Raw genomic sequence first — 23185 nt, forward strand, 5'->3', positions numbered from 1 at the left:
GCAACATACTAAACAATCAAGTGCTAAGCTAACGGAATGGGTCAAGTCAATCACATCATTCTCCTAATGATGTGATCCCATTAATAAAATGACAACTCATGTCTATGACCAGGAAACACAACCATCTTTGATCAACAAACTAGTCAAGTAGAGGCATACTAGTGACACTATGTTTGTCTATGTATTCACACATGTATTATGTTTCCGGTTAATACAATTCTAGCATGAATAATAAACATTTATCATGATATGAGGAAATAAATAATAACTTTATTATTGCCTCTAGGGCATATTTCCTTCACAATTACCTCATCTAGCTCTACTTTCCTCCCACTCACTTCTTTTGAGAGAAACTCCTTCTCTAGAAAGGATCCATTCTTAGCAACGAATATCTTGCCTTCGGATCTGTGATAGAAGGTGTACCCAACAGTTTCCTTTGGGCATCCTATGAAGACGCACTTCTCTGATTTGGGTTCGAGCTTATCAGGTTGAAACTTTTTCACATAAGCATCGCAACCCCAAACTTTAAGAAACGACAACTTTGGTTTCTTGCCAAACCTCAGTTCATAAGGCGTTGTCTCAACAGATTTTGATGGTGCCCTATTTCAAGTGAATGCAACTGTCTCTAATGTATAACCCCAAAACGATAGTGGTAAATCGGTAAGAGACATCATAGATCGCACCATATCCAATAAAGTGCGGTTACGACGTTCGGACACACCATAACACTATGGTGTTCTAGGTGGCGTGAGCTGTGAGACTATTCCACATTGAAATGAAGGCCAAACTCGTAACTCAAATATTCTCCTCCACGATCAGATCATAGAAACTTTATTTTCTTGTTACGATGATTCTCCACTTCACTCTGAAATTCTTTGAACTTTTCAAATGTTTCAGGCTTTTGTTTCATTAAGTAGATATACCCATATCTGCTCAAATCATCTGTGAAGGTCAGAAAATAATGATACCCGCCATGAGCATCAACACTCATTGAACTGCATACATCAGTATGTATTATTTCCAATAAGTCAGTAGCTCGTTCCGTTGTTCCGGAGAACGGAGTTTTAGTCATCTTGACCATAAGGCACGGTTCGCAAGTATCAAATGATTCATAATCAAGTGATTCCAAAAGTCCATCTTTATGGAGTTTCTTCATGCGCTTTACACCGATATGACCTAAACAGCAGCGCCACAAATAAGTTGCACTATCATTATCAACTTTGCATCTTTTGGCATCAATATTATGAATATGTGTATCACTACGATCAAGATTCAATAAACCATCAACATTGGATGTATGACCATAGAAGGTTTTATTCATGTAATTAGAATAACAATTTATTCTCTGTCTTAGATGAATAATCGTATCGCAATAAACATGATCTAATATATTTATGCTCAATGCAAACACCAAATAACATTTATTTGGTTCAACACTAATCTCGAAAGTATAGGGAGTGTGCGATGATGATCATATCAATCTTGGAACCACTTCCAACACACATCATCACTTCACCCTCAACTAGTCTTTGTTTATTTTGTAACTCATGTTTCGAGTTACTAATCTTAGCAACCGGACAAGTATCAAATACCCAGGGGCTACTATAAACACTAGTAAGGTACACATCAATAACCTGTATATCAAAAATACCCTTGTTCAGTTTGCCATCCTTCTTATCCACCAAATATTCAGGGTAGTTCCACTTCCAGTGACCATTTCCTTTGCGGTAAAAGCACTTAGTTTTAGGCTTAGCTTTAGCTTTGGGCTTCTTCACGGGAGTGACAACTTGCTTGCCATTCTATTTGAAGTTCTCTTTCTTTCCCTTTGCCCTTTTTCTTGAAACTACTGGTCTTGTCAATCATCAACACTTGATGCTCTTTCTTGATTTCTACCTTCGTCGATTTCAGCATCACAAAGAGCTCGGGAATTGTTTTCATCATCCCTTGCATACTATAGTTCATCACGAAGTTCCAGTAACTTGGTGATGGTGACTAGAGAACTCTGTCAATCACTATCTTATCTGGAAGATTAACTCCCACTTGATTCAAGCGATTGTAGTACCCAGACATTCTGAGCACATGCTCACTAGTTGAGCAATTCTCCTCCATCTTTAGGCGAAGTATTTGTCAAAGGTCTCATACCTCTTGACATGGGCATGAGTCTGAAATACCAATTTCAGCTCTTGGAACATCTCATATGCTCCGTGGCATTCAAAACGTTTTTGAAGTCCCGGTTCTAAGCCGTAAAGCATGGTGCACTAAACTATCAAGTAGCCATCATATTGAGCTAGCCAAACATTGATAACGTCTGCATCTGCTCCTGCTCCAGCAATAGGTCTGTCACCTAGCGGTGCATCAAGGACATAATTCTTCTGTGCAGCAATGAGGATAAACCTCAGATCATGGACCCAGTCCGCATCATTGCTACTATCATCTTTCAACATAGTTTTCTCTAGGAACACATATAAAAACATAGGGAAGCAACACCGTGAGCTATTGATCTACAACATAATTTGCAAAATACTATCAAGACTAAGTTCATGATAAATTAAAGTTTAATAATCATATTACTTAAGAACTCACACTTAGATAGACATCGCTCTAATCATCTAAGTGATCACGCGATACAAATCAACTAAACCATGTCCGATCATCACGTGAGATGGAGTAGTTTTCAATGGTGAACATCATTATGTTGACCATATCTACTATATGATTCACGCTTGACCTTTCGGTCTCAGTGTTCCGAGGCCATATCTACAAATGCTAGGCCCGTCAAGTTTAACCCCGAGTATTCTGCGTGTGCAAAACTGGCTTGCACCCGTTGTATGTGAACATAGAGTTTATCACACCCGATCATCACATGGTGTCTCGGTACGAAGAACTGTCGCTACGGTGCATACTCAGGGAGAACACTTATACCTTGAAATTTTAGTAAGGGATCATCTTATAATGCTACCGCCGAACTAAGCAAAATAAGAATATAAAAGATAAACATCACATGCAATCAAAAAAATATGTGACATGATAATGGCTATCATCATCTTGTGCCTTTGATCTCCATCTCCAAAGTACCATCATGATCTCCATCGTCACCGGCATGACACCATGATCTCCATCATCTTGATCTTTATCAACATGTCATTACATGGTCGTCACGCCAACTATTGCTTTTGCAACTATTGCTATCGCATAGCGATAAAGTAAAGCAATTATATGGCGCTTGCATCTTATGCAATAAAGAGACAACCATACGGCTCTTGCCAGTTGCCGATAACTTTAACAAAACATGATCATCTTATACAACAAATTATATCACATCATGTCTTGACCATATCACATCACAACATGCCTTGCAAAAACAAGTTAGACGTCCTTTACTTTGTTGTTGTAAGTTTTACGTGGCTGCTACGGGCTTCTAGCAAGAACCGTTCTTACCTACGCATCAAAACCACAACGATTTTTCGTCAAGTGTGTTGTTTTAATCTTCAACAAGGACCAGGCGTAGCCACACTCGATTCAACTAAAGTTGGAGAACCATACACTCACTAGCCACATGTGTGCGAAGCACGTTGGTAGAACCAGTCTTGCATAAGCGTACGCGTAATGTCGGTCTGAGCCGCTTCATCCAACAATATCGCCAAATCAAAGTATGACATGCTGGTAAGCAGTATGACTATTATCGTCCATAACTCTTTGTGTTCTACTCGTGCATATAACATCTACACATAGACCTGGCTCTGATACCACTGTTGGGGAACGCAGTAATTTCAAAAAAAAATCTACGATCACGCAAGATCTATCTCCAGGTGATGCATAGCAACAAGAGGGGAGAGTGTTATCTATGTACCCTCATAGACCGAAAGCAGAAGCGTTATGACAACGCGGTTGATGTAGTCGTACGTCTTCACGATCCGACCTATCCTAGCACCGAAGGTACGACACCTCCGCGATCTGCACACGTCAACTCGGTGATGTCCTATGAACTCTAGATCCAGCTGAGGTTGAGGGAGAGTTTCGTCAGCACGACGGCGTGGTGACGGTGATGATGAAGTTATCGGCGCAGGGCTTCGCCTAAGCACTACGACGATATGACCGAGGTGTGTAACTATGGAGAGGGGCACCGCACACGGCTAAAACAATTGTCAACTTGTGTGTCTATGGGGTGCCCCCCGTATATAAAGGAGGGGAGGAGGAGACCGGCGGGCAACAAGGGGCGCGCCAAGGGGGAGGACTCCTACTCCCAGTAGGAGTAGGTCTTCCCCCTTTCCTAGTCCAAGAAGGAGAAGAGGGAAAGAGGAGAGAAGAGAAGGAAGGAGAGGAGGACGACCCCTTCCCTTGTCCAATTCGGACTAGGCAAGGGGGGGGGGGGGCGCCACCTCTGGCCGACCCTCTCTCTTCTCCACTAAGGCCCATTAATCCCCCCCGGGGGTTCCGGTAAACCTCCAGTGCTCCGGTTTTATAGAAACTTCTCTGGAACACTTCCAGTGTCCGAATATAGTCGTCCAATATATCAATCTTTATGTATCGACCATTTCGAGACTCCTCATCATGTCTGTGATCACATCCGGGACTCTAAAGAATCTTCGGTACATCATATCACATAAACTCATAATACCAATCGTCATGGAACGTTAAGCGTGCGGACCATACGGGTTCAAGAACTATGTAGACATGACCAAGACACGTCTCCAGTCAATAACCAATAGCGGAACCTTGATGCTCATGTTGGTTCTTACATATTCTACGAAGATCTTTATCGGTCAAACCGCATAACAACATACGTTGTTCCCTTTGTCATCGGTATGTTACTTGCCCGAGATTCGATCGTTGATATCATCATACCTAGTTCAATCTCATTATCGACAAGTCTCTTTACTCGTTCCGTAATGCTTCATCCCGCAACTAACTCATTAGTCACATTGCTTGCAAGGCTTATAATGATGAGCATTATCGAGAGGGCCCAGAGATACCTCTCCGAAACACGGAGTGACAAATCCCAATCTTGATCTATGCCAACCCAACAAACACCTTCGGAGACACCCATAGAGCACCTTTATAATCACCCATTTACATTGTGACGTTTGGTAGCACACAAAGTGTTCCTCCGGTATTCGGGAGTTGCATAATCTCATAGTTTGAGGAACTTGTATAAATCATGAAGAAAGCAGTAGCAATGAAACTGACACGATCATAATGCTAAGCTAACGGATGGGTCATGTCCATCACATCATTCTCCTAATGATGTGATCCCGTTCATCAAATGACAACACATGTCTATGATTAGGAAACATAACCATCTTTGATCAACGAGCTAGTCAAGTAGAGGCATACTAGGGACACTATGTTTTGTCTATGTATTCATACATGTACTAAGTTTCCGGATAGTACAATTCTAGCATGAATAATAAACATTTATCATGAAATAAGAAAATTAATAATAACTTTATTATTGCCTCTAGGGCATATTTCCTTCACCTCCCTGAGGTGGGCGGTGGCGGGCGCGAGCGAGAGGGGGCACCGCCCCCGGCGACGCGGCCACACCACTACATTTACGATGTGTCTCCTCCAACATGGCAATTTTAATTAAAATACCTTGGCATTTTTTAATATGCTTCTTCCATGGAAAATTTGTTCTTTTCTTCTGTACTATTCATTCTACTTTTTTGCATGGCATTTGTTGCCATGACAATTTTTTGAAACATAAAACTTTGCAAAGGCAATTCTGGAAAATCGCGATGCAATAATTTTTCTTACTCTTGCCATGATATTAGAGTTCATTTTTCATTTCATATACCATGATAATTTTGCATTGGTAGACCATGGCAATTTTACTTTCAAATCCATGGCAACTTATTTTTCATAGCAATGGCAACTTAATTTCTTTCAAACACCATGGCAAATTTATATCTTATATCATGGCAAATTTATTTTCAAAGACATGGTAACTCTATTTTTCATAGCATGGAAAATTTATTTTCATAATCATGGCAATTTAGTTTTTACCCGGACAAAGAAGCAAAACATGGTACTTTTATTTTTTACACCATGGCATTTTCATTAGTTAGCCAATTTTTGTAGTTTACAAATTTTCCATGTTTAGATGGCAAGTTCTATTTTTTTAAATGGTGGCATGATTTTTGGAAAAACAACTTTTGTCATGCCCCCCCCCCCTACAATTTATAAACTTGCCATCTTTTTGGTTCAAAGAACATAATTTAATAATTTTGCAATGCTTTTTTCTTCAACCAAAATCCTTTTTTTAAAGTGAATCTGATATGCAAAAAAGTCATAACATAGAAGATGTGATCATGGCCTTTTACTAATCGCTCTTAAATTTGGGCCTTTTTAGGTGACCCAATTATTTTTCTTTTTTATTAGGCTTTGTGGGCTTTTCAATACAGAGTAGTTTTGCCGATGGGTGTTCGCGCTGGGATGATTTCCATCACCAACGGAATCGTTCGATCACCCCTGCATTCCTGGGGAATGATTAGTTCGGGCTGGCGCTACCGTAGACCGAACATTCGGTCCTTATCGACGTCCTATTTTATCCCCTCCGCAACTGATTAACGACGCAACTAATTAGATATTTGGAACCGTTAGACATGAAAGTTGAAGTGGCAACAAGTCGAGCTTTCGGTGTCATTCAAAGGGGACTGTCACACGAAAGTAGTGCTCTTTTGCATACTGAGCCACATGGTCTTCTTTTTATCCGCTTGATTTGAATTGACTGCCATACTTTATAAATTTGGAAGAAATAGCATATAGTCCACTGCCACTACAAGTAATGCAACCCCTCACTCATTCATTTTACGTACACGCTCCGTCCAGGTGTATTAGCCTCCCTCTTTTTTTGGGCCAAAGTTTGACCATAAATTTAATTAATAACATATAGAGTACATTTAAAACAAATATACCATGGATACCTCTTTCAAATATAAATCCACATTATACTTTTTACAACATATGACTAAAATTTGATTGAAAATACAAGGGGGATACAATAAACTCGGACGAAGGAGTAACAAGTAGTAACACACGGGCATTTAGCTGCTAAAAGAAAACACATATAAATACTCAAATGGCGAGGCAAGGCGCCGGCCCGCTGACACAAATTTGGGCCGACCACCTAACAACTATCTGATCTGGCGGGCTCGAACAAACAAACTTCGACTGCCCAGCACAAATTTGGGCCGGCCACTTAGCAATGGCTCCGCTGGCCATGATAGGGAGAAGGTTGGACGCGAGCCGCGGCAGCGGAGGAGCTCTCCCGTGTAAGATGGGGAAAAAATGCACCGTGCGAGATATGGAAGACGAAGGCAAGAAAGGAAAGAGATAAGGTTGTACCCGCAAGAGCACGTGTCGTCTTTGGATTGGTTTATTTCCGCCGCGTGACGAGGCGACCGGCGCAAAACTCGGCCGCCCAGTCGTCTGGAATCGTTTGCCATACTCAAACCATAAACAAGATTTTTTTTTTGGGGGGTCAAACAGTGATTAAAGGCTACTTTACTCTTTAGATCTTCTTTTGTTTGAAGGAAGGCCATCATGGTTACTTTGCTCTTTAGATCTAATTTTTGGCAAGCATACATTCTAAACTCTAAAGTGACATGCCAAGTTTCCCATCTTGAAAGTGAGAGAGGGGGTTGCCTTCCTCACGTGCCCCAACGGAACAAACCCTTGAGAGCAGAGCGGCTGCACTGCGGTACCAACCCAACCCCAGGCGCCAAAAACCCCCGCCCACGCCGCGGGGGCATTCCCGCAAACACCTCGCCGGCGAAGCGCCGCGCCCCCGATGGCCGGATCCGACCTCCCGTACACCGGCTCCGTCGGCGGCAGGATCTCGCCCCCGCCGCGTACCCCGCTGTCGGCGTCGAGGAAGCGCAGGCGCGGCGACGGCGACGACGGGGGGCCGCCCTCGCTGCCGACCCGCGAGACCCGGGCCTCGGTCGCGGCGCGGGAGGCCGCGGTCGGCGCGGTGCGGACGGCGCGGCGCGCGGCCGCGGGGGCGTTGTGGGCGGCGCGGGGCCGCGGGCGCGGCCTCGGCGACGTGGGGCGGATGCGGGAGGTGCTCCTCGCGGCGCGCCGCGCGCGCTACGCCCGCGTCCCGGACGACGACGACGGCTACCCGTACCCGCAGGTGAGGCCTCTCGCCAAGCGGCGGCGCGAATTCGTCCTGTTGGTGCGTGCGGAATGGGGTTTTTTGGTTCGCGGCGTCCGTGTCCTCGGTGCACCGGGGTGTGATTGGAGTGGGGCCTTACTCGGGGCTCGCCGCCGATGGTGCCGCCTCGGCACTCGGTGATCTTTGATCTGTCGCTGTTTGTGGTGATTAGCGTGGGTCTTGCGCCAACGATTGCACGCGTTTGCTCTTGCTACGACGCGGGATTACCTGCTCTTGTGTTTGCCTGTGCGAATTTACGGCTGCTAGGATTTGCCTGTGCGATGCGATGGTCACCCATTTCTTGCGTGTAAGGATTCTCTGTACTAGATACGGCACCCCGTTACTAGTCGCCATGGTCCAAGAATTAGGTAGGAATTGGCGTGTCTCTTCATTCATTTATTGCCAGTCTCCCCAGAGCTTGGTCTCTCTGATACTCTGATGCCACTTAGGGGCGAAGTTCATGGTGCCTTTATGACTAAGCTGGACATGCAGTTACTACTTTCAAGATGGGATCTTATTCTATTCTATTAATACTAGTTATTAGCTCAGATTTGTGCTAGACTGGTAACTGGTGTGCTTTGATGAGATGAAATGTTGAATTGATGTCACCCCTTTTAATCTCTGCTGCATTTTTTTTAAAATTGCTTCACCATTTGCTATATTTTCTCTGCTATTTATCTTGTGTCTAAATTCCAGATTCTATTGTGATGATGAATGTACAAAAAACACATATGTATATCAAATTATCATAGTAGACATGCTGCATCGGTTGGTACCTACAAACCTGTGCGCTGCCGTAGGATATGTACCGGGATCGATGTTTGGTTCGCTGGATACATTTACCAGGCTGTGTTTATGTCGTACTTTTGTTTCAGATTATCTTAGTCGGGGTGCATGCTTTTGACAGGGTGGTGTCATCATGTTCTTATGCTGTGTTTTCACGCGGGAGTTGGGCCATCTGTCTGTAGATTTTTGACGCGTGAATATGGGTGACTTTATATTATTTGGCGCTTAAGCGAAAAAACTGGCAGGAGTGGTGACACATCTGTGTAAAAGATGGAACGATGTCAGTGGAATCTGTTGGGTCCTTCGAGCTGATTCCACACGGGCATATGCTTTTGTTTCTGTGAGAAATGCAGGTTTGAATTTTTGGATCTAGCTGCTCTCAGGGGCCAGCTATAGGGGTGATCCGCTTTTGTGGCCTGTTATCTTTTAACTATCGATGCATTTAGATAAACGGTGCTAAGCAACTTAGACTGGGGGGACATGTCTCAGTCGTCTGTTTGGTGTGCATGTACTACCCATGACACCAACTCAATTTGATCAAAATATATTATGGCCTTCTAAACTTGATTTCTATCTCAATCAAATGCTCTGTTCACATCAGAGTAGATCGTGGTTCTTGAATGCCCATGGTAGTTCAGATTTGGCAGGTCAGAAATATGCACATTCATTAATTCTGACATTAGCAATCCAGCTGAAAGATCATGGATGTTGCTGCATTTAAGGATTAATCAGTCACATCATATCCTCCTTTCAGGTGTTAGTCATAAGAGCTTATTTATGGTTGTGCACTTAACATGCTTGAAAAATAGATGGGACTTGTCGTCCTAGGGTTATCCAAGATTAGATTATTATGGTTTAATCATGCTAAATCATGTCTTTATGCCGAGAGATGCTGATTGTCCTAGTCCTGCTGACTTGGCACTATGACACCCTTCTAATAAGTCAATAATTCCAACAAAATTTGCCGCATGAAATTACCTGGTGCGGGATTAAAAGACAATCAAATGCCACTCAAGAATATCTGGCACTGCTATCGCTTGTCTTGCAATATGCTTTTCTATTTATTAAACGTTTCTTGAGTTATAAAACCAATTTTCTTTGATCTGATCATATACTGAGCAAAACACTGTTGCTCGAGTCTGTCTAATTCACTTCTCCATGTTGCCAGGAAAGTAGGAGTTCTGAGAGGGTAAATTGTAAGATCAGCTACTTATCTAGTTATCCGCTGAAAAGTGTTAGAACAGATCCTGTCGAGCATCAAGCTTCTGTCCCTGAGTGGAAAAATGCTCCATCTGTGGAATATACTGATGATTACAAAGCTGCAACCTTACCAAAACTGGGCACAGTTGTCTATCCACTAAACATGGATATCTCAGCAACTAACAAATCAGAGAAGAAGAGGAAAAGATTGGTAGACAAGTGTAAGTGTTCTTGTCCTGGATCTGAGGACTGTGTACGAGTTCACGTAAAGAAGGCAAGGAGCTGGATCAAGGATCAGTTGGGTGAGGAAGCTTTCAAAAACTGTGGGCTAGATGCAATGGGTGAGCAAGTTGGAGAGCAATGGACCACAGTTTTCAAAAGGAAACTTGAAAAAGTTGACAAGTTGATTCCTCAGAATAAACATCAGAAATTCATGGGGATTGCCTTGAAGGAGCTCGGACAGAAGGAAACAAAGGATTTGGCGAAGTATTACTACAATGTTTTTCTTCCCAGAAGATTGGCAAGCTTGACCAGGGCAGAGCATAAAAAGGACGAAGCTGTTGATACGAGTGATGAAAAGAGTGATCAAGAGGATGACGAGAATGAACAACATCCTCGAAAGAAAAGTAAAAAAAGCTCTGGATCCTCTTCCACAAGGTATTAACATTACATGATGCTTCTGAAGATCTTTTTTACTTTCTGCAACATATGCCTGTTATTACTATCTCGGATGTTATCATTTCGCACAATGCTTGAGCAATTAGTAAGAAGTCGAAGGGGTGTCTCTGGTGAAAATCATTTTACTCTCTGCAACATATGCTTGTCACCACTCTCTCAGATGTTACCATTTGTCACAATGCTTGAGCAAATACCGAGTCAAAGGGGTCTTGGAAGTGCTAAATTACTATTCCATTACTGTCTTCTGAAATAATTACCTGCATTTTTTTTGCACAATCCTGTCGGCATGTACACATTAATTACTTATGCATTTCTTTGTTGTTGGAGAGTTTGTTATGGAAAGAAATCAGGCACTAGTCTACTTTGAAAGTCAAGAAATAATCCATGTCCACTCTATTCCCATTTAGCTACCGAATATTTACCATTGCTCTTTGCTAGTGTGGTAATTTAGCTAACTTAGAATCACCTCCTTTGACAGGTGCAAGAAGTAGAAGAGTCAGAGGAATTCGACGGGTGGGCCAACAGTTACGTTGCAGTGGAAGAAGAATTAACAGTTTTGTTGCAGTGGAAGAGGAATTAACAGTTTTACTGCAGTAGAAGAAGAATTAGGAAACTTGAGAAAGCAGGTTGATGTGATAAGAGTTTGCAGTGGATCAAGACTGATATCCGGACCCATGCAGTCGCAGATCACCAGCGGTCGTATAAGTATGAGATTCTTACCATAGTTACCGGTGATGGGCATCCTAAGCAGGTTTCACCGTCACCACAACATTTGATGTAAACATGTGTTCATGAGTTCGCTTCATTTTTTATTTGTTGTTGATGTAATGTGCATGGCACAAAGGAGAGAAGGGAGGTGATATATGGGGAGTGGGCATAGAGCCTGTCCAGAAATGCATTTAGGTATTCTTTTGGTTTGTCCTGAAACTTAAATCTGCAGATGTGGGTTGTTCTGTTGGTCTTATAATTACGGTTTTTTTGTCTGTTTCAAAAAAAAAATTACGGATTTTTGGGGAATGTCACATACATGCTTGAGTTTGGATCATGATATGATTCTCATCTAGGGTTTCTTCAGTACTGTGGACTTGTAGATTAGTGATAGTGGTGTGTTTATTTCTTCTCTGGTGATTGATGAATACAAACAGTCAGATAACTAGCAGTCTACACAAACTTTTTTCCTTGTTCTTTTACTTTTTTTTTCGGTTTCATTTCCACTCTTTTTTTTTTGCTTTCCTTTCCTAGGCGAGAAAACACGTGAACACCTTTTTCAAAGGAAAATGATTAGAATCATCTGGCCGATTCTACGTCTCACGTCCGTCGAGTCGAGAGCCAACCATGTGGTGGATCAGTTCCACGCACCAAAAGTCATAAGATTCTGCAACATCGCCCATGTATCGGAAACATGGGGAGTGTTGCAGTGACAACACAACGGTGTGATGATGCGGGCAAAAAAAAAAAATTCTGCAACGTAATCTCTGCTGTGAAAAATTCTGCAACAGAACCTATATTACAAAGATCTTTTGCAACATTTTGCAGAAAAAACGGCAACACAACCTATGTTGCTAAAGTGAAGGACGATGCTAGGCGTTAGATTATGCGAAATCTGACTCTGCGAAATCTGACGGTTCAAAGGCGGCGAATCATTTTAAATGACCAGTCAGCCGACGCGTAGCACGTCCCTTTTTCAAAATCACATGAATATATTTTCTAACATATGAAAACAACCATTCTCATTTTTTTTTCAAATACATTTTTTAAAAAACAGACCATCCAGGACTAGCCTTTGGAGGCATAATTTTTATAGAAGAAGTCTCCAAGCACTATGCGCATCTCCCCAGGCCTCGAGCGCGGGTGGGCTAGCTCCCTCCTTGCGAGCCTAGCAGGGTGACACCCAGTTCTCAAAATTGAGAATGGACATTTTTTTCAAACACATTTTAAAAGTTTCATGTGCATGAATATTTTTGGAATATGAGATGGACATTGTATTCATATATATATATATATATATATATGAACGTGTACATGCATGTATGTGAATATTTATATTTTCTATATGCAATTTTGTTTTTCGTTATTTAGTTGATTTTCATTTTTTAACAAAAAATATTAAATAGTAGTACGAGTTAATGGGCCCGTCCATTACGAAATCATTCGGGCGTCGCCCCCCTTGTAGGCCTGCCTGTACACCGGCTTGAGTCGCGGCTGTTCGCTCAAAGAGTAAGAAAAAACTTCCTCGCTCGTCTCCGTCTCTCCGACGCCTTTGGATCTCGCCGCCGCCCGCGTCGCCATCGTGCCTCCTCGCCGCTGCGAAGGTACAGCTCCTCGTCGCCCCCTTGTTCCCACCCCTCTCTCGCTCTCGTCCGCGGGCGCGTATGGGAGAGCAGGGGCTGCTCCTGCCCTCATCCTCCGCCCATCTCCCCCCTTACCTGAATCCTTCATTATTAACTTGATTTTGGGGTATGGTACGAACAGAGGAGGGGCCGCGCTCCCGCACGAACGAAGGAGCCAGGGTTCTCCGCCGCAGCCGTCCCTCCGGCGAACCTCCAGTCCGCGCCGCCGCCCCCCGGAGCAGCGCTCGTCTGCCGGCCCAGGTACTCCCTCCTCCCCCCTTCCTCCCCCCTCTCCCTGCATCGGCCGGATCTGCTGGCTCGCTGCAAGCCGCGCCGCCTCTATGTTGTCCTAATTGCAGTGTATGTCCTATAAATTTTGTGCAGTATATGAATTGCTGTGTATGTCCTATAAATTTTGTGCAGTATATGAATTGCTGTGTATGTCCTCTAAAAAACACTGCAGGCAGTGATCCTCTTGTATGATTATATATGTTTGCAGTGGATGTTGTGTATGGAAACGCGATGATTATTTCCTATGTGCTGAATATTGCGAGATTATATTGCGTAATGGAGTTTGCTTGGAAGGTGTTTGTGGAAATGTTTGTATGAAAATAATTGACAGTGATGACAGCGTACATGGCCATTAGAAATGTGGAAGCGTACAGCTTAGGAGGCTTGTAAGATAATCTGTTTCTTCCTGTTATTGTTATGTTGTTAACATCTTCCTGGTAAAATTGACCAATGTACAGATCACTGCTTTATGGTCAATTTTCATATAAACATATTCACTCAGGCCCCAGAGGCATTACAGACAATTCACAGCCAAATCTCAATTTCACACTTCTCTCAACCAAACACCTTCCAGCTTTTCCACAGCTGGAAGTTCCACAGCAGCCTTTTCAGAATCCACAGCTGAACCAAACACAGCCTCACTTAGTTTACATGTAGTAGTTTGGATCAGATCGACGTTCCACTCTTAATTGTGCATGACCAAATCAAATATATGGCATCAGCTTGAACGACGGATTATGCATTTCACTGGATATCAACAATCGTATAAGTAGGTTGTACATAAGGCAGTGTAGTTAGCATTTCTTTATTTGTAGCTTTTGTATCGCTATGATATCCAAGTTAAAGTTATCTGTATGAACAATTTCAGTTCCGAACAAGTTAGGTGGCCAGTTCCTTGGTTAGTCCTATATTATTTCTACACGTACCGAACTTTCATTTGTCGATCTGATGTATATCTTTCTATCTACATCTGATACAGGAATTTAGCTGTTAATTCTGCTCAGCCTTCTCCTGTGGCCATGGGGACAGTTGCAATCTACAGCCTTTTCATCATCAACAAGTCTGGTGGCCTTATATACTACAAGGTATCTTCTTTGTACTTCTCTTCCTCTTCTACTCTGTAGAGATCTAGAGATAGAGTCTGAACAACATGCGCATCTCCCCAGGACTATGGCTCAGCTGGGAGAATGGACACCAACGACAGTTTGCGCCTCGCGAGTCTCTGGCACTCGATGCACGCAATCTCGCAGCAGCTGTCCCCTACCACAGGCTGTACTGGCATTGACCTCTTACAAGCCCACAACTTCGACCTCCATTGCTTCCAGTCCCTCACAGGTCTTCACTTCCCCTTAAGTTGTGTGCAAACGTGCTTGATAATGATAAATCCTCACTACACGCTTATACTAGTGGGTTTCTGTACCTTTTGGGTTGTAGCGAATAATGCTTTAGTAGTGGATCTTGGCAAGTTAAGCAGTACAAGCTGTGGTTTTACTTTCATTTACTAATTCACAAATGATCCCTTAAACTTGCAGAAATTTGTCTGCGACCTTCGCTAAATGTTTGAAAATAATCTCATGAAAATACAAATGATTAACAACACATGTGTATTCTCCATTATCTGCAGAAGTTGTGTTTTGAGCACAACACGTGCATATTAACTTAAGTGGTGTCATTGAGTTCGGTAACTTTATGTTGCTCTTTTATTTACCATCTAGGAGAAGCAAAACCTGTCATTCATTGGACTTGTAGGCCATAACCATTTCCTTGGTGAATGATGTTCATTAAATGTTATGTACTAACCTATGTTTTTAAGGCGGTAAGGCGAGGCGAGGCGCTGGGGGGGCGCCTCACTGCCTAAGCGGTAAGGCATAAGGCGAGGCGACGCCTTAGACACATACATATATAATAGATGGCAGCCAATTAGGAGATTTAACTACTAGCATTGACATCATAAATTGTACATACATATATAACAGATGGCAGCCATTTAGGAAATTTAACAACTAACAGTAACATAATTAGTTGTTGCCAAATCATAGGCCTCAAATCATCTTCTGTATATGACAGAACGGCACCTTTGAACTTCAGCTTCATCCTTCTCATCAATATATCACTCCATAGCTTTAAACTTTCTAGTGTTTAAGGATTTGCGCATCTCTATCCTAATCTCCATAGATGCCTCGGGACACATATCTGCATCACTACAACCCCCAGAAAGGTGCTGCTTCAGCCTTCTCACTCCAGCATGGATTATCTTGCCACACAATGTACACTGGAGTAAATCTTTCCTCTCTAAATCTGGCCAGAACCCATACTTCCAAACTGGATCATCTGATGTAGCTCTTCTCCTAGCATCCATCAGAGCAGGGACACCTCGCTGCTGCGGCAACACTGAGAAAAGACCCAATCAACCGTCAAAGAGAGAAGAGCCAAATCACTAGAGCAAGCAGACAAGCATGGGAAAAGAGAGAAGCGATGGTGGGGTTGCTGCCTTGTGGATGGAGAACCAGATTTGCGAGCAAACAGATGCAGAGGAGGAGCAGGCAAGTAGCCAAGCACATCTACAGATCTACCTACAATGCAGGAAGAAACAGAGTACTAGGAGGGGTAGAAGAAAATTAAGAGGAGGCCGGGGTAGAAGTGAGATGAGAACGGGAGCCACACCTTGCTGTTGCGCCAGAGTTGGAGGGAGAGCTGAGCCCCGCGAGGAGAGGCACAGATCGGAGCTGTAGAGGAAGGAGCCGCCGCCAAAGGTCAGAGAGGAGAGAAGGAAACCATATCGGGTAGATTGGACGATTGGTTCGATCCTCTCTGTCTCGCCCTTCGCCTTATACCTGTTCGCACTCGCGCGCGAGCCCAATATTTCCAGCGAAAGCCCGCGAAAGCTTCCCGCGTGGGCCACTCTTTCCCGCCTGGAAGCAGCCCATGGCGTCCGATCTGGCCCAAGGCGCCGCTCTACGCGCCTAGGCGGACGATTCAGACGCCCTAGGATCTAAAGCGGACGCTTTACGACGATGTGTAAGGCAGGTTCGACGCCTTGCCATCGGAGGGCGCCCCGATGCTAAGGCGTCGCCTAAGCGATGCTTCACAGACGCCTTAAAAACAGAGGTACTAACATAACTCAGCTCATATCATCTGATTTGTCAATGACTTAAAAGTTTATTTCTATCCACGTCATGCTAGAGTAGATGTCTAACCATGGATTACGAGTCGAACGACTAGTCTAGACTAGTCGCTCGACTAGTCTACGAGTCGCACTCCAGCTGTCGACTCCTTTTCTCTTGTAGACTACAAATACGAGTCGAGCCGTCGAAGGACTAACCGACGACTAGTCTGGACTAGTCGTGCATCTTGAGTCGTTCGACTCAAAAAAAAAATTCCAGGCTTGCTCCAGAGAGAGCTGCCTCAGCTGGGACGAGGTGCCGCCAGCACCCACTGGCCTGCCACCGCTGCCGCCACCCACCGCTGGGACGGCGGATGGCGCAGCCGGCCGGAGCTCGTGCTCAGGCGGCGGCCATGGCCGTGACCCGTAGGCGCGCGCGGCCTTGAGACGAGAGAGGAGGAAGAGAGAGAGGGGGGAGAGGAAAGGAGGAGGCATGGCGATGGTCGGCGGGCTCGCCGGCGGCAGCGGCCGAGGCCGGCGGAAGGCGGCAGGAGGCGCGGGTCGCGTGCGCGCGTGCTTCGTGCGTGATGGCGCTGGCGGCGGCGATTGGGTAGATCGAGAGCTAGGGTTCCAGTGGTTGGGGGACTAAGTAGGCTGGCCACTTGGGCCAAATGGGCCAGCTGGTGGGTGGGGGGCGTGCTGCACGGTGCTGAGCTGGGCTGGGCCTGACAAGTGTTGACTAGCACTGCTGGTTTTATTGTGTATATACTGTAATGTGCTGTACAGTTTACTACATACTGCTACTAGGTATTAGTAGTTGAGTACTACAGTACTATGTCGACTAGTCTAGCACTAGTCTAAGACTAGTCCGATTAGTCTATGAGTCTCAACCTCGGAATGACTCGTCGACTCGTAATCCTTGTGTCTAACCCACAAAACTATAAGCAGTAGAAGAACTCAACTGATCAATCTAATTGCATCTGCTCTGGACTTGATCCTGGCGGGTATATGTGATATTTGTTTTTTGGGGGGTATATATATATATATATATATATAGGGTCGCGCTATTTGTCACCCTGGGTGAGGAATTCTTATTCCTCACCCCAGTACACCCCTACGCCACACTAATCCAAAGCATGCGAAGTAAACTTACGGCATGGACAAGAAAGCAGACCCGCACGAAGTATCGTGAGGTAATTTTATGGCGAAGAGGTGGCGAACCAGACCAGCGCCCATCACAGCCAACACAAAAGCGACAATGTAAATTTACCTCACACAGTTACGGTCATGGATCAGCATGCTTGCCTTGACTCCACGATGTGCCTCCAGCCGTTGATGCAGGTAGGTCAGATAGGTTATGCCCGTGCACTTACGGAATGGATTGATTACAAATCGATAGACACCTTTTCCAAAATGACAGCTAGCTTGGACTTATAAAGCTAGAAATGTAGTTTACGTCCATGGGTCAGGAAGTTCATCTTACAAAAAACTGGACCCGCTTATGTTAGTATAATACTACTATTATATTTCAGGTCTGCTCAATACACATAGAGACGGTGTTCCTGATATTGGGCGTATTTTATACCAGGTCTCCTACTAACATACCAGGTCTCTTGCAAAATAAAAGACCCACCTCGCCTTGTAAAAAAAAGACATCCCTTGTTTTTGGTAGTTCAATCAGACAGTCGAAAGCTAGTAGAATATTCTTCTCCAAGGGGCAACAACTTGTTGAGATTGAATAAATGTTACTAGTAAATATGGCAAAATCAAAGTTAATGCCAACAAGTTTCTTGTCAAAAATTTCATATCAAAGGGATGCATGTTGCGCGGTTATAGCGGCAATACAGATGAGTGGCTCCATTCTCAATGCTAAAATGCATTCAGTTGATAAGGATTCCCCAAAAGTTGGGGCAATATGTGAAATTACATCAGTATACTTGCAAACAGACAGATCACACACTGTAATTTTGCTAATGGAGAGACCTTCAGCTCTGATCCTGAAGTTAATACTCTTCATCTGCTCCCTAACAATGTAGTTATGCCCAACCTTTCCGGTCACACACATGGATCAGGGACTAATTACATGCCACAATTACAACATGAGCACGAGCTTCAGCAAACAAACAGGGCGAAAGACAGAAAATGTGTTGACTGCATAACCTGTACAGAAGACATTTGTACTACAGTAATGTCCCTACGATCTACATACTAAAAATATAGCAAACATCCTGGCAATTAGATTATAAAACAGAACAACAAAGACACTGGGGTATATACTGCCAATCAAACTCAATTAGCAACGAAATCGAGCCAACTAATTTAAATGGGTAAAAAAGGGTTTGATTATGGTAACCAAAACACAAGGTAATGGTGGCTCCCTGCTTGAGGTCGGTGAAACATTGGGGCATGCCATTTATACGGCCATCTCCATCTGCAAGGGAGAACGACGAGACGACCACCAAGAAAGTCAAAGTGTTACTGGGATATGGAGGATACTTCTTCCCAGAAACCATATGGTAGGTACCAGACACAACAAATAAATGAAAAAAAATAGAAGCTACTATTCAACAACAACAAAATCTCGTCCTAACTTCTGCAATAACAAGTTCAGTTTGAATGTGAAATTTTAGCCGACGACGGTAAGAAACATTAATATGAATAGCTGAGGAACATATCCCTTCAGAAGTAAATGTCATCAAATAAGATTACTAAAATGATTATCACAGTTACAGTTATGTCACTTGGTCTGCCCTACCTGAAGTCATTATCTGAGGCTACAAGGAGATGGTTGCAGGAGGCACTTAGATAAAGACAACGTCTTCCCCTCCGACCAACACGGAATCCGCTGCCTTCAGTCCGTCCTCGTTTTGCCATTGTTCTTCCTACCATGTACCGATTATCCACGACAGGCCTGACAAGCGACGAGTCAGCTGAAGCACCACACAGAAGTACATCTGATTCATCAGGAAGCTACTTTTCTGTTTGAGAAAATCATGTGATAAACTCATAAACATGTTAACTCACTTGTACTGCTGCTCACACATAGAACATGAGAACTATCACATATAAACCTCCAAAACTAGCAACAACTTTCTCCAGCGTCTATTGCCAAAATCGAAGCTTCTCTTCTAGATCGTGCAATAAATGCAACTAAAATATAAAGAGTAATTTGCGCTGATTGAAGTACACAAGTACCATAGTACAAAATCCATTGCAGCTCCTGCTCCACTTGTGCCGCTATGTATAAATCAAATAAACCTCCAAGTAAGCAATTCAACAAGCAAGGCATGAACACAAAACAGAAATGAATATATAGTTCAGTAGTTCTACGAATTAACCAGATAGTGGAATCCTAATCATATTTTTGAAATACAAATAGATCAAACAAATAAGGACATTGCTGGAGTTATAGGAGGTTAAAAAAGAAATGAGAGGATGAGAAATCAGGGCTCACCTGAAGCAACAGAGGTGAAAGCTGCAGACCAAGAAAGGATGCCCCTGCCTCTCCCGGCAAGGAGCATGCCTTCGTGAGGCACCGACCTCAAATCTGTCTCTGGAATCTCCTGCCTTTGTTGGTTAGCCATCTAAGTACAAATTAAACCAAAAAATATAATCATATAAAGGAGATTACTTTCCAATAGTCACTGGCAAAATACAGCCATGACACACCTATTATATGTGTGCATCCACCTGTCGGAGTGATAATCACTAAAAGGAAGTAGGAAATAACCAAGTAGCTGTATTACTGCTAAAAGGTGAATATAGTTAATTAGGCTTCTGTAACCAATCGCAAGAAACAAATATGTTTGCACCCTGTTGCTGATTCGCGGAATAAAAAACGTACTTGATCAATACTAGTACAAAAATAAATATGCAAACAAACTAATCTGCAAAAAATGGGAGTCAAATTAAGATTGATGGGAGGACCCCAGGGATATTTGTGGAGATGGATGATTGGCTCTTGTAGGTATTCTGTCAAACAGGTTGTGAGCAAAACAGTCTGGTACAAATTCAAAGAAATTATGGAGGGAGCAGACGTGCTAGATTGATTTCTAAAAATATGCAATGACATATGAGTGATGGCAGGGCTATCTCACCTCCGAAAAGGGATCTGAATCCTGTCTCGCCTGGCTCCAAGGGCTATCTCACAGCAGGGGCCACACAGACCACAACTCCATATGATGAGGGTCGACATGGTGGGGAGGGATCTTGGCGCTCGCGTCAATGAAGACGTCCATGGGGAAGAAGTTGGGCTGCTTGGAGCGATCCATATGGAGGCTACGAGCATGAGGTCGTAGCCTTCTCCTCTTCTGTAGGGTCACCGCCGACTGGAGGTGGCGTCCACCTCCGGGGAAGATGCCAATTTTGAGCGGGCTTAGGGAGCTCCCCGAAGATTGATCCTCGTCGTCGACCGGCTCTTGAACCGACGGCAGTCCAAGCTGACGGCCACCACGCCGTCGTGCCCAGCGACCACTCACCGAACCACCATGAACAACCGCTGCTACACACGCACAATCAAGCTGCCCGCCCCCGAACTGCTGTCGAAACTGCCATGGGGATCAGACCTAGTAAAAAAAGGAGAAATTACGTCCATACTGAACGAAATTTACCTCGCTCATGGGGTTAGCGGTTGAGGCACACTGCGCTGGTGCGATCGGGCCTAAAGGAAAAATATGACTCGGTGGATGGACCAGGGTGCCCTGGGTGTCTAATAGAGTTTCTTTATATATATATATATATATATATATATATATATATGTGTGTGTGTGTGTGTGAAATTTGTTGTATGTTCCTTCAACAGAAAGTACTGCAGGGCCTCCTTGTGCTAGCTACTTTAGTTGCTAGGTCATGAAAAGAGTTTGACACATAAGTATAAAACTTCCTTCCTTGGTACACATCAATATATCACTTATGTACTGTTATTTTGATGCTTCAATCATAATAATGACGCTAGTAGCTTTGCCCACTGAACTCTGTTGTGTGACTGTTTGCCATTGGCGTGGGCACCCCTTCAATAAATTTCCTTCTGATGGGAATTAGTTTCTTAGGGGCTTAAGCACCATTCCTGCCGAAGGGGCAGCATAACCCATATGATGAAGCAATTAAATAGCCAGAAATAATTTTACACTATATACCATCCGTTGCATGATAAGGATTAGTCCTTGCTGTCTGATAGGTGAGGCCGAGTGCCCTATTCCTGGTCTTTGTATCCTCAGCAACCGCAGCACACGGCACTGTGTTCTGTAGGACTAGGACATGCACCAGTGAATAAGTGTGGTAGTTTATATTTACTGCCAAAAAAATGGAAGTGCTGGCTGTTGGGTTATGTTACTCCCTCCGATCCATATTAACTGTGGCTGCTTTGGTATAAAGTTGTACTAAAGCAGTGACAATTGATATGGATCGGAGGGACTACCAATTTATTCGAATGCAAAAGTGAATATGGGGCCTATACCCAGTGCTAATTTATCCTGTTATTTTGTTAATTTTATTTGGTTGGAATTTGATCTAGGTAGTGATCCAAGACTTTGGAAAGTGGTATAGTACTCCCTCTGTTCACTTTTATAAGGCTTTGTAGACATTTCAGACATTGTGCAAAACAGCTCAATTTCACTTGTCTGAAACGACTTATAAAAGTGAACGGAGGGAGTATTAAAAATGATGATCAATATGAGAAAGTAGATATTCTAAAATTGGAAGTATGGTGACGCCCTTCAGTTTTTCTCTCTTTTGTCAGCTTGTGTTGATACTAGTAAATGGTATGAATCTTGTTTGAAATCAGCATGGCCTAACTATGCCCATAAACTGTGGATTGGTTTCTTTAACTGTTAACTGTGTCATTTTATGCCTTGGCATTGTCTATGTCTAGTTACTGACCTGGCTGGTTGCTTGGCATGCCCCAGGGACGAAATTTTTCGTTGTATGCGAGACAGGCACTCAAAATATGGAAATCCTGCTGAAAACGATATATGAGCTGTACACAGAGTTTGTTTTGAAGAACCCGTTCTACGAGATGGAGATGCCAATCCGGTGTGAGCTCTTTGACCTCAACCTAGCCCATGTCATCCAGAAGGACCGTGTCGCACTTCTGGGCCGGTGAAACATGAAAGGAACATACGGAGCACCGACTCTTGCAATTTCGTGTTTGTTTTTCTACCATATTTGTATTTGGTCACCTAGAACATGTTTCCTCTTGAAAGTGATTCTGGCTGATAACATGAATGCGGTACAGACTTCCATATCTGTAAATCTGATATACAATGCTGGGTTACAGCATTTTGAGGACAGAAGATGTGTGTAGACTTTGACATTGCTCAGTTTGAATTTGCATGTCTCCATGATTTGAACAAGATTATGTGTTGGTGGCCATGTGGGTAAATAACCTGCATTCTGGTTTTGGATCCTCAAATACTGTAACCAGAATGCAGGTTATTTACCCACATGGCCATGTGGGTAAATAACCTGCATTCTGGTTTTGGATCCTCAAATACAGAAATGTTGTATGCTGGCTGTCTTTTTGCGGGCATCCAGTCCACTGCCATGTACACGCCAGACACCTTGGACCCACCCGAAAACCTCTCCTGTGCCCGAGCCCTCTTCCACGTGAAGCGGTCACCGCAAATGCATGCCGGTCAGTGC

At 43.7% G+C, this 23185-nt stretch overlaps 1 pseudogene across 1 annotated transcript; it reads left to right on the forward strand.

Moving 5' to 3' along the window:
• Nucleotides 1-7663: 7663 nt before the first annotated feature.
• LOC123114068 (uncharacterized) lies at nt 7664-22896 on the forward strand (annotated as a pseudogene). The gene is made up of 7 exons (XR_006456391.1): nt 7664-8137; nt 10113-10801; nt 11417-11573; nt 13295-13413; nt 14423-14528; nt 14610-14778; nt 22450-22896. The product of XR_006456391.1 is annotated as an uncharacterized protein (transcript).
• The last annotated feature ends 289 nt before the right edge of the window (nt 22897-23185 follow it).

This window comes from Triticum aestivum, chromosome 5B (genome assembly GCF_018294505.1).
Source record: "Triticum aestivum cultivar Chinese Spring chromosome 5B, IWGSC CS RefSeq v2.1, whole genome shotgun sequence".
In the NCBI taxonomy this organism is placed as follows: domain Eukaryota; kingdom Viridiplantae; phylum Streptophyta; class Magnoliopsida; order Poales; family Poaceae; genus Triticum; species Triticum aestivum.